Source organism: Panthera onca, chromosome B3 (assembly GCF_046562875.1).
Source record: "Panthera onca isolate mPanOnc1 chromosome B3, mPanOnc1 haplotype 2, whole genome shotgun sequence".
NCBI lineage: Eukaryota > Metazoa > Chordata > Mammalia > Carnivora > Felidae > Panthera > Panthera onca.
In genome coordinates, this window is record NC_138344.1 from 10,060,798 (window position 1) to 10,079,053 (window position 18,256).

Below are 18,256 nucleotides of genomic sequence, written 5' to 3' on the forward strand. Positions count from 1 at the left end.
AAGGAGGGAGACAGGTGGAGGGGGCCTGTTCGATGCAGCAAGCCCCCCAGCGTCTTGCTCCTCCTTCCCACTCGCCAAACAGGTTCTTCTCGGTTCCCCGATGAGGTAACAAGACAGAGCGGTTTAATTGCATCCATTATCTAAGATACTTAGGCGATGAAATTAGCAGAGGATTGCCCTTGCCAGGAATTTGAGTCCGGTCCTCTGATGCGTCCTAGTTCGGAGTTGGTGAGAGGGCATCCAGAGTACACAGCGCCCCCTCACTCCAGGCGGGGTGGAGAGAGAGCGAAGCGAGGTGACTCCCGGAATCAGTTGGCTACCAAACTCGGAACTCGAGGAATAAGAAGTTTGACATCTATCGGTCTGCAAATCCAGACAGCCTGGGGCCCCGCCGGCCCCCTTCCCGGCCAGCTTTCCCATTCACTCCGCCTGGAATCAGGAGGGATTTAGAAGCAGGGGGCTGCCTGCAGCGGATGCCGCTAATGCCCAGGCCGGGGAGAAAGCGGGTTAGGATCTGATCCCGCCGCACCGAGGAGCCCGGAGCCGCCCGCCCTCGGTTCTCGGAGTGGCGGGGGCGCGCTGCGTGCCGCGCCTGGGCAGGCGGCAGCGGCGGCGGCGGCGGCGGCGTGGGCGCCGTGATGCAGGTGTGACAGCCGCGGACTCCTGCCTCCGCCGGGATCGCCCCAGCGCCGCGGTGGCCGGAGCTGCGGGGCCGAGCCGCCAGCGCGGACGCCGCTCCGCGCGCACCCGCACCCGCGCCTGCATCCCTCCGGCCCGCGGATTTCCCACCCAGGTAGGCGACGCCGTTTCTCGCTCGGGTGCTTGCAGACCCGGCCGGGCGCCGACCCCGCGCTGCAGGGGCCTCCCCCGCTCGCCTGCGGGGCCGCAACATACCCGCTTGCTCCCTGTAAATGTTGTTGATAGTAAATGGCACCAAAGCCAGGGGAGAGTCTTGGAAAGCAGGCGCAGAGCGGCGAGGACTGCCGGCTGCCTGCGGCTGCGCGCTTCATTGAAGGTGGCATCCCCAAGGGCTGTTTTTTAAACGCGGTTTGAACTGTTAGCGCCACGCAGTTCTGCAACTTAGGCTACTGACATTTGCTAACTCCGTTTGCATAGGCTTCCCAGCCAGGGCGTTTCGTTTGAGTTCTCTTCCAAGCAGATGGGTTTTGCCTGGGGGTGGGGGGCGGTCTGTTCCTAAAGAACGTAGGAAAAACCTGCTTACACCTGGTGGCTTGGGTTGGGGTCAGTCGGTGAGTGTGTGTCTCTGTATGTGGAGGGCGCCCTCCGCGGGCGTGGGAGCCGTTTCTTAGGGAGGCAGAGAGGATTTGTTTAGAGATGGATTTTAGCGCAAGGAAAAGAACATCATTTGTTCTGCAGGGACGGGTGAGCAAACGCGTTTAGCCAGGGAGGAGCGAGGCACAGCCGTTTCTTCCGCAGACGGGTGTTAGCTGTGTCTGCTGTCCAGGGTCCAGCAGGACTGCTGAGACCCGACCCTTGAACCAATTGCAGATGCAATCTAGCTCCGTTTCAAGGTAACTTAACGTCGTTGTCTTGGGCTCTGCTAAGAGCAGCCGGGTGGGGTGGGGTGCAAGGGGGTCCCTGCTTGTTTTCTTAAAGCCGGTTTGGGAGGTCAACGTAGGTGGCTTTGAGGTCCGAGGAGTGGCGATTGAGGGGCGCGAGAGGTGTGTGTCGCGGGGAGAACTGGGCGTTGCGGCCAGCTGCGGGGTCGTTCTGCTATACTGGACCTCTTCTATGTTTCTGCCTCCTGCCCTTTCCAGAAGAGGTGGTGGCTTGTCCTGCGGGCTCCACTCAATGCAGCAGGTCCGGTACAGGCTCATTCTGCATCTTTCTTGAGTCAGCAAATACTCATCCAGCACCTAGGATGTGTCAGAGGCTGGATTAGTCCTTGGGGATGCAGCGGTGAGGAAAACAAAGTCCACGTTCCCCAGAAGCTCACACCTGGTCAGGGAGAAACACCTGTAATAATGAAGTGTGATGAGTTCAGTCATGCAGGTGGGAGAAAAGAGTGTCGGGCGCAGGGGGGAGGGAGGAATTAATTGTGCCAGTCGATTGTTTTTAAAACGAAGCGCTCACAGATGAGGCATGCCACGGAAGGATTTCCGCAGGGATTGTGTCCCTCTGTTTGGTCCCTTGGTCTGTGAGCGACCCACATCGCTCTCCCACCCCATCAACATTGTACCTACTGGGTGGGCAACTGGATGGGCAAGAGTTCTGCAAGTCACTTCAGGGCGGGCGCTTGTGGTGTATGCCCAGACCCAGCAGACACAAAACACAGAAGTGTGCACAATGCCCATCAGGTTCTTCTTCTTTTTTTTTTTTTTTTTTTAAATTGATTATTTTCCTAAATTCCAGGACCAACAAGGGTTTGAAGCAGTACTTCTTAAAGGCAAGGATTCTGGAAATTTCTGGGGGATTCTCAGAGCACATGAACTTCTGTCTTCTCCCCCCTTGTGTCCCTGACCTGTCTGTACTTGTGCCAGCCCAGTTCAAAAGGAAAGGTCTGACCTTGATTATGACTCAATGGGTAGAAAGGAAAGGAAAAAGGAAGCTGTTATTACCAGCCTGCTCTCTGGGAGAGGAAAATCCAATCTAATGGATGTTTCTTCCTGCACAGAAGCTGCAGTGGGTGATGAGAAATGAGAGCTTTTGTGTGATGCGTGCTTGGCAGAGATGCGTATCATATGCGTTTGGAAATCTGAACCGTCATTAAGGTGTTTGAAAAGCAGGCTGGCCTCTGCAAGGCGCCTGGGCTTTGATGGGCAAACAGTCTTGGGCAAGTTACATGCCTCTCTTTGAGCTTTGATCTTCTGATCTGTAACGTGGGGATAACAAGAGTTGTTACAATAGCTGCATAGTGGATCCTTAAAGAATATTTGTTCCTTGTTGAATAATTTTCAGACATAAATTGCTTGGCACTAAGTAAATGGTCAAGAAATTACAGTTCATTTATTGAGTACCTACTAGGTGTCCAGAGACTGCTTTATGTGTGGGGAATGCAGAATGGAACTAGATGAAGCCCCTATCCTGAAAGAGCTTAGTGTGTGTGTGTGTGTGTGTGTGTGTGTGTGTCTGTGAGACAACAAATAACTAAGTAACTAGAAAGTGAATCAGCCAGTAATGCGTTCTAATGGAGAGGAATAAAGCAGGGTAAGAGGAATGAGGAGTTCTGCCAGAGGGTGGGGTAAGGATGGTTATTTTTTTTTATGCAGCCGGGTCAGGGAAGGCTTTGCTGATAAATGACATTTGATCAGACCCCTGGGGAAGTGAGGGAGCAAGCCAGCCAGATGCAGAGACCAAGCATTCCGGGCAGAGCAACACCTGCAAAAACCCTGAAATAGGAGAGAGATGTGTTCATAGGAAAATCAGAAAGGAGGCCAAGGAGGCTGTGGTTGAGTGAGTGAGGGTATCAGCAGTGGGACTTGAGGGGGCAGACGCCGCAAGGTCACTGGGGTATTGCCTCTCATGATTTATATTTGTCACTAAGCTTCATGTCCCCAGCTCTTGTTTAAGGAATCGGCTGAGATTCTACACTCTATGTTTAGAAGGTATAGGTTCCTGTGGTCACTCAGAACATAAGCCGATGCAGCAAGCAGAGGTACAAATCTTTGCAAGGCAACCAGGGGCACAGGAATGAGGGAGGAGGGCAAAACAGTGTTCAGATATCTTTCCCCCAGATTGAGTATTTGAGTTTCTTTTGGAACCTTAACGTTATGTTTGTTTCTTCCTCTCCGCCCCCCACCCCCCCAATTGTAAAAGAAAGTGTCACCTTTACTAAACAGCCCTGCTTATGTTGCTCTTGCTAGTTATTATTTGTTTTCTTTGAGGACGATATAGTTTCTGTGGTTATGGAAGGTGTTAGAATTGATTGGAAGTAGACTCACCTGCAGAGCATCATGGAATGACTTACCTAGTATCATTCGATGCATTTATTCGAAGCTTTTATCTTGTATGGTTAGTATGAAGACCACAGTTTGCTGCTCTGTCTCCTTGAGACTTAGTTCCTCCGCAGATTTGAGAGCTCCAACCACTGGTCTTGGTACAGATGTCTGAGAATCTTGTCAAAGTCTCTGTGAAATAGTCTATGATGTGGCTGGGTTCCCCTAAGAGTGACTGGCAGGGTGTCTCCCAAGATACCTCAGAAGGTATCAGACATTTACCTGGGGTAATGTCCCCTCTGAGGTCCAGCTTTTAGTTTTGCTGCCTTGCAAACCTGATCTGTCTCTCTGGGCCACATCACAGTGACCTTGCCCAATGGCATGCCAGTCTACTGATTTGAAACGGCTGAGACACTGTGTGGCATGGCCAGCCCCCTCCTGATGTCTAAACCATAAGGAGGAAGTATCCCAATGAACATGCACGCAGAGCAGAGCAGCTTAGATGCCTACCCTAGGGACCGATCACATGTTTTAGGGCTGATACTGCTAATGGGACTCCAGAAGAAACCTGCCCCAAAACAACCAGATAGTATTTTTCTCCCACGTCTGTTGGTTGGCTGGGAAGTTTGCAGATCGGGCTTATGCCTGGTTTAGTGGGTTTGGTCATGTGATTTTGGTCTGCTGATGGAGTGGCCGAGGGCTGGCTGCTTTGGGATGGCCTCAGCTGGGGTGACTTGGCATGTTCACACAGTGGTGACAGGAATCCAAGAGAGAGTGGAAACTGGCATGATCTCTGGAGGCCTAATCTTATAGCTGGCACACTATCATTTCATCCTTTTCTATTGGCAGGATGTCATAAGGCCAGTGCAGAGTGAGGGAGCAGGGAATAGACTCCACTTCTTGGTGAGAGGAGCTACATAGTCACATTGCAGAGAGTGTGGATACAGGGAAGGGAAGAATTAGGGATATTTTTGCCATCGATCTACTGCTACAGGGACCTTAATATTTAAAGTCCCCTGGCTAAGGCTCCTTTTCTCCTGAACTCTGCTTGAAAGGGCAATGCCTGCAACTTCCTCTTTTCCTTTTTCTCTGTGTTTCTGTGGCTGACCAACTTTAGACATATATACCTTTAGATAGTCATTCATTGGCCAGCCGTTTGTTGAGTGTTCTCTATGTGTCAGGCGTGTTACAGGCAGGGTATACAGCAATGAAAATACAACGTCCATCCTCGTGAAGCATTTACTCTAGCTGGGGGAGACAAATAATGTGGAAGTAAATAAGTAAATGTGTAATGCGGGACATCAAGCGGGGAAGGGAGGATGGGCAGCGTCAGGTTGAGTGGGAGTTGGGGACAGGGTTGAGTAGGTGGTGGGCATTTTATACAAAGTGGTCAAGGTGACATGAAGGAAGTGAAAGAGTGAGCCAGATGGATATCTGGGGAAAGACTCTTTTAGGCAGAGGAAGCGATAAGTGCAAAGGCCCTGAGGCAACAAGGTGCTGGCATGTTCTGGGAAGAGCAAGGAGACTCATGTAGAAGGAACTGAGAGGGTGACCATGGTAAAAGCTGAGGTCAGAGAAGTAGCAGGGAGCTAGTAATACAAAGTCTTGTAGGGCCTTGTGTGGACTTTGGCTTTTTCTCTGAGCAAATGGGAAATCACTGGAGAATTTTGAGCACTGGTTTCCATGATCCGATTTATGTTTTACAATGATCCCTTGAGATTTAACCTTATAAGTGACTCTAGGGGTTCAAGAATGAAAACAGAGAGAGCATCCAGGAGGCTACTGTAGTTCTTCAGGCGAGAGAAGGTGGTGGTTTGGACCAAGGTGGAGAGTGGTGACTGTGAGAAGCGGTCTAATTTTGGATATATTTGATGATGGAGAAGACAGGGCTTGCTGATTGGTAGATTTAGGGTATGAGAGAAAGAAAGGAGTCAAGGATGACTCCACATATATTTTGAAGTTTATTTATTTTGAGAGAGAGAGAGAGAGAGCAGGGGAGGGGCAGAGAGAGAGAGAGAGAGAGAGAGAGAGAGAGAGAGAGCATTCCAAATAGGCTCCTTGCTGTCAGTGCAGAGCCTGATATGGGGCTCAAACTTACGAACTGTGAGATCATGACCTGAGTGGAGATCAAGAGTCAGATGCTTAACCGACTGAGCCACCCGGGCACCCCACCACATATTTTGACTTCAGCAACTGTAAGAGGCCCTTTACTGAAATGGGGAAGGAACAGTTATGGGGTCAACTGGTTGTCCAATGGGAGATTTTAAGTAGACATTTGTATATATGAGTTTAGAGTTGAAGGAAGGGGTTCGAGAAGGAGACACAGATTTGAGTGTTGTTAGCATGTTATTTATTTGTCCCCTCAGCAAGCCAATTCACTGCTGTATCACCAGTGCCCAGAATATTGCCTGGCACATAATGTGTGCTCAATGAATATTTACTGAATGAATGAATGGAACCATTTAATCACTGGAGGTGACTGCACATCCTTACTTCAGTGGATCTTGAGGTGTAACTCCCTGAAGTTATTCCCTTTCTTTCCAAAGTCTCGTGGGAGCATTATTGTGGATCTCGTGGACTAAAAACAGACTTTAAATACAAAGGCTCCAATTGCTTATATCTTACAGAAAGCAGTGTGTGGTGACAAGTAAGAAAAAGAAACAAATGGAAGCCAAAAAATAGCTCATACTTTCAAAAAAGGAGACAAGATCTTCCAGAGAGAGGTGGCTGAAATTCAGGGGTGTGATGTTCTTTGGTTATTATTGTACTGCTCTTAATTTAAGATTAAGCAGGAGCAGGGAAGAATCTTGAAAAAGGGAGCGATTTATTTAAATCAACTTTATGCCAAGTGAAAGAGTGTCACCAGCTCACTTGAAAAATCCCACATCTACAGCATCTTGCATAATGTGTTCCTGTTTATAAAAGGAGAGAAATAGGCAATGGTTTTATTGGAAAGGGGGAGGGTGCTAAAATTCTCAAATTCTAAGTGCTATCCAGTTCCTCTCCATGGTGTGGCTGGATATGTGTGAGAGTGGGTTTTCTTCACCATGATATTGAGAGGGAGGGAATGAAAAAAAAAAAGAGGTACTATAATTGAAAGTGTTTTCTTCTGCGTGTGTTTGTGTGTGTATGAGAGATAGGTAGGTAGAGAGAGAGAGAGAGAGAGAGAGAGAGAGAGAGAGAGAGGCAATACTAGTGCGAGAAAAGGAATTGAAACCCAGCAGGACATAAGAGAAAGGTAGTAAGTTGGCCTCCATTTTGATGTGTGGGCAATAAGCCTGACCACGTGGGGCATAGGATAGAGCAGTGGGGTTTGGAATCAGACAGAAGTTGGTTTGAACTCAAGTTTCCTTACTTTCTGTGTAAACTTGAGCAAGTTATTTAATTTCTCTGAGCCTTGACTTTCTCAGCTGTAAGATGATGATGATGATGATGGTGGTGATGATGTTGATGATGTTGATGATGGTGATGGTGTTGATGGTGGTGATGGTGTTGATGTTGGTGGTGGTGATGGAGTTAATGGTGATGATGGTGGTGGTGGTGGTGATGATAATGATGGTGACAGTGATGGTAATAACATCCAAGTGCTCTGCAGTTCCTTTCATGCTGCTGGACTTGGAATGATGTTGGTTAAAATGCTGATTATGTGATCACCATACCTTTAAGTTTCTGAAGGACTTAACAATTCTGTGTGAAGAGAGAATTGAGAATCTGTCATTTACTGTTGCCAGTGCTATTGAGAAAATGATTTGCATGGCGTTCATGATGTTAAAAATAAGACAAGTGGATAATAATCAGCCTTATGGGCTGGAGATTTCCAAGTGCCTCAGAAGGAAACCAACCTTCTATTCTCTGCAGTAAACCAATCCCACTAGCTCAGCTTGGTAATATCCCAGAGTTTGTTGGAATTCTATGATGCAAATTTCTGAGTCCCTTGGATTATGTAGATGCAGAAACTTTCCTATCATAAGCCTCCGGGCGTTGCTCTCACAAAATCTACCCCGTGGTGTCTTCTGCTGGAAAAATCTGCTGTTATCTCTGCTCCAGGCCCATAGTAGACTTGTACTAGATATTTATTTGATACATGAGTGAGTAAATACTGTTGTGGTTGTTCTATTAGTTGAATTTCTTCCTGGTGATTCTTCACTGGCCTGGGCAAGAAATGAGAGCATATGTGACAGTAATGAGCTAAGTTTTCAGCACCTAGTAGGTACTCAGCAGCTAATGGTGTCTCCATCCCCGACCTCTGTGCCTTTGCTGCTATTCTGGCCTCTTCTAGATCAAAGATCATACACTCAACTTTCCCTTGGAGCTGTCAGATACATCAGCAGCAAAGGTCAAAGCTCCTCTGCTGTCCTGACTATTGCTTACCGCTCACCCAACAGTGTCCCCTGCTCCAGGAGGGAAGATCCACATCATGATTCCCTCCACACAGAAAGAGGTCCTATCAGATCTTCCTGTTTTCTATACAAATTCCTGCTCCATTCATTTCCTGTTCCCTTCAGTCTTTAGAGCTTGCTTCTGTCTTGGGTGGCAGGGGAGAGAGTAGCTTTAACTTTTTTCCTCCCAAAAGGCAGCTGAAAATTCTCCCCTAGCTGGTGACTGCAGAACCCTTCAGAAATAGAACTGAGCTGCACTACTTTTAGGATTTCGATCACGTAGGCCACAGCCTTTCTCCCTGTTCCATTTTATAGATGGGACACCTGAGGCCCAGCGAAAAGAAATCACAGAGAAAAGTACCCTTGGAGACGTGGAGGACCAACCTCCTTTCCTTCTCATCCAGCTCTGCGTAGATGCAACAGAAGGTCATTTTGCCAGACCTACAGAGCCTTTTTGAACCACAGACGTCAGAGTCTGGAAGGTGGCTGTTTAAGCTGGGGGCGCGGTGCCATTATCTGCTTCCATGCCAGCCCCAGATGACACATCTATTTTCAGGAGCTCCGGGCTCCTAAAACTCACCTAAGCAGGCAATAGGTGTCAGTTTTCAAGACAGAAACATGCAGATGAATACCTGTCTGTGGATAAATGTGCCATCATTACTCTCAAGTGCACAGGCTTTGTTGCAATGAATATTTGATGGGCATTTTCCTTTTAGGTCCGGAGCAATTCCAAGTCAGTGGAAGGATTCACTTGAACTACCGGGTCCTAGCTTTGCAGAGCTGAAGGGACCTCAGAATGCAGGAATCTCAACTCCTTGGGATGCACTCATTGCTTGTTGTAGGGGTAGGAGAGGAAGTCTTCCTCCTAGGAAAGGGGGAGCGGAATCTGGAGAAGGAAATGACTTATCTAAGGTCCTGTAGTAAGTCACCAATGGCAAGAGGATCAGAGGCCAATCAGGCTTATAGCAACAAAAGTTAACCTGAGGATAGGGACTGAGAGGGACAGGAAAAATGGGGCCTGGGTTCCCTTCATTGTTATGCTTAGAAATCCTCTGAATCAGCATGACTAGTTTTCCTGGCCAGGAAAGAGCCTGGTTAGACCCCTCAGTGCTTTCCTCTGAGAAGTCCTCGGGAATTTCTCCTGCCAGGCTCCAAAGCCCAGGCCTTGCTCTCGCCTTGCCTGTGGCCCCTGCTCTCTTGCCGTGTGCAGAATGTGACCATGGCCTCTGATCTGATCTGGGGTGCAGCAGATGGCACAGAGAGAGGAATGGAGCTCAGCTGGCATGTGGGTGGCTCTGAGAGAGAGGAAACAGCCTTGTGGGGTGGCCCGCTCCAGGCAGAGAGTGCTGGGCCCCGGGACTGGGCTGGAGAGCTCATGGCAAAGACTGGAGCTCCTGACCTTGGCCCAGGAGGGCTCCAGGGACTCAGTTCCACTCCTACCGTCACGATGAATAATGAACATCTCCCACCCATGCTTGCTTAAATGTCCATGGGTTAAATACAGTCACTTGCATTTTTTTTTTTTTGAAGCCAAACATAACAATTAATCATTAAGGAAAGGAAAGCCATAGGAGAGGAATGTTAAAGATGAAAGATGAGCTCCGGTGGAATTGCCAGAAGCAATATGGAAGCAGGGGGTGAGGCTGAGCCAAGTCTTCTTGCTGCCCACAACGGAGGACTTATTTTTCCTTCCTTGGGTCGTGCTGGCCAGTCTCTGGCACAGAAGCTGTGATGGGCTCCAGCCCTCACATCACTAGATTGGTGGCCTCCTGCTTCCACAGAGGCTCAGGGTGTGGGACCTGGGGGCACCACGCAGCATGGTTTCAGCCCATGTCGTGGAGACAAGGACAGCCTCTTCTGGTCGACTTGATCTTCTCATCGGTTCCTCAATTCTTGAGCTCCTTTGAGACTATAGAAGGCAAAGAACCCCAGAGCCAGTGTGCCTTGGTTCCCAGCCTGGCTCTGCTTCTTATGAATGTGGGAACTTGGGCAGGTCATTTAACAGCTCTTTGCCTCAGTCTCCAGATCAGTAAAATGGGAATGATGATAGTGTTTCCTGCTCTGTAGAGTTATGGGGAAGAAGACATGAGTTGACTTGCACCAGGAGCTCAGAATAGCGCCTGCCTCCTAGGGGAACATTCACTGGGGGCAGATAGTATAAATGCCACATCCTGAATCCAAGGACTGGCTGAAGTCCCTTTATGGCAGCTGCCATTCCAGTCTGAGTCTGTCATCCCACATTCGTGGGAGCATGCTCAGGGTTCTGTCCCCTCTGCTCTCACCTTGGAGAGACAAGGGAGTGCTTAGGGCTTGCTTATAAATCTGTTGTATTCTCATTTTATAGATAAAGAAATGCAAACAACAACAGAGAAGTGTAGCAAACAATTTCATACGAGGTGCCGGGAACACGTATGCATTAGATGCTCTTTCTCTGGGAGCTTCCTCGAGCAGTCCGATCATGTAACACTAATGATTATTATCACGCAGCCTTGATCTCATTGGATTTTCACGATCTCTATGAAGTGGGGGCTTATTGTCTCCATTTCATGGTGGAGTAAACTGAGGTTCAGACAAGTTAAATAATTTGGCCAAAGTGTAGCATCTGCTAAAGGGCAGAGTGGATTCTAATGCAAAGCTGCTTCCTGCTCTAGAATGATGTTCTCTGCACTGTGCTGTGGTCCAGGAAGGCTTGTTAGGTGTGGCTCTGGGCCTCTACCCACCACCTTGACTTAGCCTCCCCTGCTTTTCCTGCTACAACCCCCCCCCACCCCCCGATCTTCTAAGGGGATTTGCAAACATCCAGCTAGTGCCACGTGGGCTTAAACCAGGCATTGGATCCAATCGGCTTCCCTGCCTCTGGAGCTGGTTTCCTATACTGATGTCCATCTGCCCCACCTGTAGGCTTGTTCTCAGGGTCAGTACTCACTTGTGGCTGGAGATGTTTAACTTCTAAAAGGGTCAGACTTCAAGGGTCCTTGAGGGATAATGGTCCCTAACTCAGTGCTCCGTAGCTCATAACTGAGTTTCTTCTATAACTTTAAGACCAACTTCCTGTTTTTCCCAAAGATGCTTTGAGAGAACGCTGCTTATGTTCCTCTGCATAATCTGACTTCATTTATTCTGGACCGTAGGGTTGGGTTTGGACCCACACCCAAACCACGGTCTTCCGCAGATCCCTATTCAGCCACTGCTATGTTCCAGGCTTTGTTTCTTACACTTTTCTCTTATTGGAAGAGTTCGAGTCTTTTCTCTCTAGAATCTTTCCCCTCTGGAAGCAGGGGTCTTTGAGGTTTGCCTGAGGTGCACCGGGTGCCTATGCAAATAAACCCCAGGGCCTTGCTACTCAAAGTATGGGCCCTGAACCGTTAGCATCAGCATCTCTTGGAGCTTGTTAGAAATGTAGAATTTCAGGCCCCACCCCAGACCTGCTGAATGAGAACCTGCATTTTGACAAGATCCCCAGATGATTTTTCTGCACGGGTCAAAACATCTCCATACCATTTCTTCCCCCTACTTCAGAGCTCACGTGGTCACATACACTTGGCCCCCTGCTTCTGGCTCCTCAGGGAAGCAGGGCCATGACTTGGCCGGGGCTGAGCTGCCTCTCTTGTCCTGGTCGTACAAGGGGTGCAGTGCCTGGGCTCTACCATCGGGGAGCTCATTAATTAATAACTAGAGCACAACTTAAGAAGGTGATATCACAGAGATATATCCTGAGTGAATGCTTGTAGTATCACAAACTCTAAGAAGTTGCTGTTACTGTCTGAGGAAAGAAGACTGGGGGCGAGGAAAAGCTATTGGATTGGGTGATGGGGTATTGCTTCATTGGGCCCTGAAGGATGGGTAGGAGTTTTCCAGGTGGGTGGTGGGGAGAAAGGGATTCCTGCTAGCAAACATAGCTTGGAGAGTAGCATATAGATCTGCAAATGTTCGGCTGATTTGGGCAATAGGTAGGTGTGGACGGGGTGTGGGGTGTGAGGTGGTTTTGGTCAGGGGTGAAAGTCGAGGAGAGGGTGATGGGGAAGAGAAATTTGTTGGAAAGTGGTGCGAACACTTAGTGGAATCTCTTGGCGGGGGTGGGGGGGGGTGGCTAAAGGTTATCATCAGGTGTGCCAAGGAGAAAAAAGCTCAGGAACCACTGAGATGCATAGAGGAGCTGATTGTCTTGGCTCCTTGAAATGGTCCTGTAAATAAGGAGATAACTGCTTGCTGTTCTGTGCTGCAGCCACAAGTCCTGGCTGTGTGTGAATTGAGCGGATCAGAAGTCCGATATGGCCTCCATCATACACATCCATCCAATTAGAGAAACGACAGCTTTGGAAATCGATGTCTGTGAGATGCTTTCAGGTACAGAAAGACCTAAGAGACCACGGATAACATTTAAGAAGTACAAAAAAGTCCTTAGACCGTAGTTGCCCAGAACAAATGGAGCAGAAAGTTCTGTGTCCTGTATTTGACAGAGCCTGAGCCACTATTTCTCAGGCGGTTGCCTGGATTACACGATTCCAACCCATAACTGCTCCAAGAGTTACTAATTAGTGGGTTTCCCCTCCTTTCCCCTTCCAGCCACCATTTTGGATGTATTAGAACCACACAACTGGAAAATTGGGAAAAGGGAAAGCCACCTATAATCCCATCATCTAAGTGAGTATGTTGAGTTGTATGCAGTTTTTGGAGCCTGTGGCGGAGACTGGCAAGCTCTTCATGAAAACAAAAACAAAAACAAAAACAAAAAAACCCCCACCAAAAAACCCATTTCCTCCTCTTCCGGTGCATGTGGACTACATCTCCCAGCCTCCTTTGCGAGTGGGTGTGGCCATGTGACCAGTCCCTGGCGGCTGAACCTCCATGTGCTCTTCCAGGTCCTTTTCCCATCCGCTGGCTGGTCCTGCTTGGGGCTGTCTCATGTGCAAGAAATAAACCTTGTCTATATTAAAATACCGACTGACACCCTACCTTCACCAATACAGAGCCAGAAATTGTAATTAGCCTTTTTTTCAGAAGCTTATGGGAACACATTGTCAACAGTCAAGAAGAGTGTTTCTTGGCAACATGGAAATTAACAAGTTGGCCCTGGGTTGACCGTTGGGTTGCCTGTTTTTAAGGAGCTCCTTCAGTGCAGAGGAGGGTGTGGGGTTAAACATCAGCCTTCCCTCTGGTGACTATTCCAGGAGCATATACACTCTGAAAAGTCTAAAGTTCAGTATTTTCCCCTTCCTTCTCTCGTTGTTTTTGACTTGTACAATACTGATGGGGCTATCTTGTAGAATCCATTAAAAAAATTTTTTTAAAGCTTATTTATTCACTTTGAGAGAGGCGGAGAGAGAATCCCAAGCAGGCTTTGCACTGTCAGCACAAAGCCTGATGTGGGGCTCGAACTCATGAACAGTGAAATCATGACCTGAGCTGAAGTTGGATGCTTAACTGACTGAGCCACCCAGGCTCCCCTAGAATCCATTTTTAAAAAAATGTTTATTTATTTTTGAGAGAGAGAGAGGGAGGGAAGGGAGGGGCAGAGAGAGAGAGAGAGACACAGACTCCAAAGCAGGCTCCAGCTTCTGAGCTGTCAGCACAGAGCTGACACAGGGCTCGAAACCATGAGCCATGAGATCATGACCTGAGCTGAAGTAGGACACTTAACTGACTGAGCCACCCAGGTACCCAAAATCAATTTTTTAAAAAGATTTTATTTTTATAGAGGAGTTTTAGGTTCACAGCAAAGTTGAGTGGAAGTGACAGGGAATTTCCATGGTCTTCTGCCTCTACCCATGCAGAGCATCCATGGTTATCAGCCTCCCCCAACCCTGCCCCCCCCCCCCCCCCAGAGTGGTGCACGTGTTATAACTAACTGATGAGCCTGCATTCACACATCATAATCCCCTGAAACCCGTAGTTTACCTAAAGATTCATTCTTGGTGTGGTACATTTTATGTCCTATATAATTTAAAACATGTTTATTAATTTATTTTTATTTTTGAGAGAGAGAGCGAGCATGTGCACGCACGAGCAGGGAGGGGAAGAGAGAGAATCCCAAGCAGGCTCCAGGCTGTCAGTGCAGAACCTGACTGGGGCTCAATCCCACAAACCGCAAGTTCGCGTCCTGAGCCGAAATCAGGAGTCAGACACTTAACTGACTGAGCCACCCAGGTGCCCCTGTCGCATATAATTTTTAAGCCAAGAGGCTTGCTCTGATACTTAAAGCTTGTATAATTTGGGGTAGGTTGTTTAACTTTTCAGAGCCTCGGTGTCATCATCTGTCAAATGGTGACAATAAGATCTACTTTCTGGTGTTATTGAGAGGCATTTATCAAGGAGATGATGGTTCTTCCGTGCTTAGCAGAATACATGGTACTCAGTAGGTGCTTCCCCACTTGACAGGAGACTTCTTGAGAGCTGGGACCATGTCATCTTCTCTATCACCATAGCTCTGGTGTTTAACACTGCCCCTGGCACACAGCAGGTGCTCAAACTTACTTACCAAGCTCAGAGCACCTTAAAGAAAACTGCATATGTCGAAGGGGAATTGCTGTGACCCCGGATTGCAGAATTAAGAAAGGTATGAGAGGAAGGTGGACAAAGTATAACACCTTGACCGTGGGGTGCAGGGGGGTTAATCTATCAGCTTCCGCAAAAGGTTCGAGAACAAGAATTTGTTCTTCCCATTTCTGGCATATGCACTTGGGATTGCTCTATATTTGGATGATGACTCTCTCATTTGAGGGTTAATCCTCTTTGTCGGAGTCATCCAGCTGGGGGATTAACTGCTTTAAACTCCCAGCCTCACTGCCCCAGACAATGGGAGCTTTATGTTGCCAAGAGCTAGGGCTTCGAGGGGTCAATTTCTGTTGACCCAGCACACAAGGGTCCTTTGTGGTTATTTGATCCCAGCCCCTTAATGCTATGGAGGGAGAGACTGAGGCCCTGACAGGGGAAGTAACTTATTATTTCCTGTAGTAAATGTGTGATCACAACCCTAATTTCCAGCTTGGAGATCTCGCCTCAGTTCTGTGCTTGTCTCCAGTGAAGGGTTCAGGAAAAGGAGCTTAGCTGAAAGAGTCAAACTGTGGATCAGTGGGAGAGCTCTGTCTGGTGCTGATGTAAATTCCATATTGTTCTGGGGAAGTCTCCAGTCAGTCTGTGGAAAGTCCAGCCTGCTTCCTTATTGATAGGTGGACTATTTAGAAACACCTCCGTGGGGCTGGGTTCCCCAACCATTGTCTGGCTTTGGGTGCTCTGCCCAAGATTCCCATTCTGAAAGATATCTGCCTGGTCCACACCCAAGGGTACCCTCACTATAAGTTGCATATCGGGTGGGAGGGTGGTTCTCAGAGGAAAACTGAGGACTATCACTACAGGGGACATGGCTGCTGGACAGGCAGACCCCGCAGTTGGCCACCACACACCCTGGGCTGGCTTCTCTTGCTGAAATAAGGAATCCTAAGTATTAGCTTTGTTGGCGAGTGTCAAAGACTTTGGCTGTACTTCCGTCTTTCCTTCCTTTTCAAATGGTTTCCAGTTTCCATAACCATGTCCTTGCTTGCCCCAACCTTGCATTATAAGAATTAAAATAAGCAAAACTCAAAGATGGATTCCCTCTCCCCCTTAAATCCCATTTACATTGATTTCTCCAGCAAACATTTACTGACTGCCCACTGAGCTAGGCACTGGGGTTAGTGATGGGCAAGCAAGACATGAGCCTTGCCCTCTGAGCTGCTAGCTCATCTATTACTTGAAGACCCATAAGCACCATTGCTGCCCATTGGGGGTACTGAGTTTGCTTAAAGAAAGTGCATTGTTGAGTCACTCTGATGACGAGTTGTTCTGTCAAAGAATGTGACTTTGCATTCTTTTGTGCATAGAAAATCTTGGAAGATGATGAGTAAAAAACAATCTGTCTTGGGACCCAACCAAACTGCCTGCCGCTCCGAAGCTGGGAGAGAGTGGGTGGCCTGCTTTCTGCTGCTGCTGTCTGCAGGCTGTGAATGAGAGCTGGCACCCTGGGCTTCTTTGTTGTTGGGTGCTGGCGTTTGAACACCGGACAGCCTATCGCCTGGCTATTATCAGGCTATTTGTATAATCCCGGCAGCTGGTAGTTGTGTAATAATTTTCAAAGGAAAAAAGCCCGAAGATGTTTGCTTAGAGAGAGAATGAAAACAGGCAGAGAATGAGGAGGCGTGTCGCTCAATCCCGTGCAGAACGTGGGATGGCTGCACTTCACAAAGGCAGGATTGTTCCTTGGTTAGAATTCCCTGTGGGACTTCCCCTCCTCAAAGTTCAGGAAAGGGTCATGCATTCTGGCAGGGAAGCCAGTCTCATTCTCTTTGCACGCACTGACAGAACTAGAAAAAGTGCTTTGGCCCTGGGGATCTGGTCAGACCTGTGCTGATAGGGAGCTCACAAGGAGCCATTGTGGCTTAGAGCCCAAGGTCAGCACCAGAGTACAGACTTGAAAGTGCACAGAGCTACGTTTCTCTCTCTGTTTTCTGTTCCATGGCAGTTAGAGTGTAGGCTCTGGACTCAGATTACTAGGTTTGAAGCTCATCTCCTTTACTTATAAAGTGTGCTTAACTGCTCTGCACCTCACTTTCCTTATTTGTAAGGCGAGGGCAATATTAATAGTGCTCTATCTCATTCAGTTGTTAAGAGAATTAAATGAGATAATACAGTGCTCAGCATGACGTTGGGTGTAGAGCAAGTGTATTAGTCAGCTATTACTGCATAATGATAATGCTGCATAACAGACATCCCCAGATATCTCAGTGGTTCACACAACAAACATTATCTATGTCACTTAGGAGCTGGCTTGTCAGCTAGGGTGGCTCTCCACGCTGCAGGTCAGGTTCAATCCAGCTATCAGGATGCTACCGTTAGCTACTAGGGACATGTTGTTCTCATGGCAAATGGTAAAAGGACATTAGATGCACATTTAAAGCCTCTGTGCACATCATGTTTGCTAACATTTCATTGGCCAAAGTATATCACATGGCCAAGCCCAACATCAATGAGGTGGGAGAGTACACTTCTCCTCTTACAGTGGAAAATACTGTATTGTTACATGGCTAAGAACGTGGATCATGATTACATGGAGGAGAAGCATCAGGAATGATGATTTGTGTAACAACGCGAGTTAGCTCTGTAACAGGATGTTGATGGGACTTTTCTATTGTCCCAGAATGGCACTCAGAGTGCAAACCTATAAAATAAAAAGTCTTGGGCATTCTGCTTTTTAAAAAGTTTACTTATTTATTTTGAGAGAGACAGAGAGAAGGGGAGGGGCAGGGGGACAGGGAGAGAGAGAATCCCAAGCAAGCTCTGTGCTATCAGCATGGAGCCTGACATGGGGCTTGATCTCATGACCTGAGCCTATATCAAGAGTTGGACACTTAAGCAGGCACTCTGCTTTTTAACTTGAGCCACAGATAACTGGGGTCCCTTGTGACTTCCCAGGAGGTATCAAAACTGGCCTCAGAGCCCTCAAGTCTAAGCCCAGGGTCTATGTAAGTATAGAGATGGAAAAGGAACGTAGAATCTTTGGAACCTTGGCCTATAGGAAGTACTTGCTTGAAAGTGAAAGGCTTCTCATTCTCCACAAAGTCAAGTGAAGGGGCTTTGAGAGACTCCCTTGTGGAGATGGGATCTTGCCGGGGGGAGGGGGGGGCAGAGACGGGGCACCATACACCCTGGCTGAGTGTTTGTTGACCTGTGAGTCAGCCACCCTCCAACCCCTTGGGGTACTAATGGACTCAAGTGGCTGTACAACAGAGTTCCTTTGAGGACTTGATGCACCTGCTGATTCTGGGGCAATGAACGCATAAAGCCTGATGCCTACTTGTAGTCTGGAAATTTTGGCAAATGGGTGGCTTCATGGAATAGCCCATGCTAGCAGGGAAGGATGGATGGTAGTATAGTGCCAAGGGAAAAAAGATCATTTTTCCAGTGCATTCATTAAGGGCTCAGGAAGGTGCAAAAGTCTCCATGGGA

At 48.1% G+C, this 18,256-nt stretch overlaps 1 protein-coding gene across 1 annotated transcript in view; it reads left to right on the forward strand.

Annotated features, from left to right (window-relative positions):
• The first annotated feature begins 988 nt into the window (after positions 1-988).
• Positions 989-18,256, forward strand: part of SV2B (synaptic vesicle glycoprotein 2B) — a 194,243-nt gene continuing 176,975 nt past the window's right edge. Inside the window, exon 1 of the mRNA XM_060617724.3 lies at positions 989-1,532. The gene's annotated coding sequence lies outside the window, so the exon portion shown is untranslated. The remainder of the gene's footprint in view (positions 1,533-18,256) is intronic.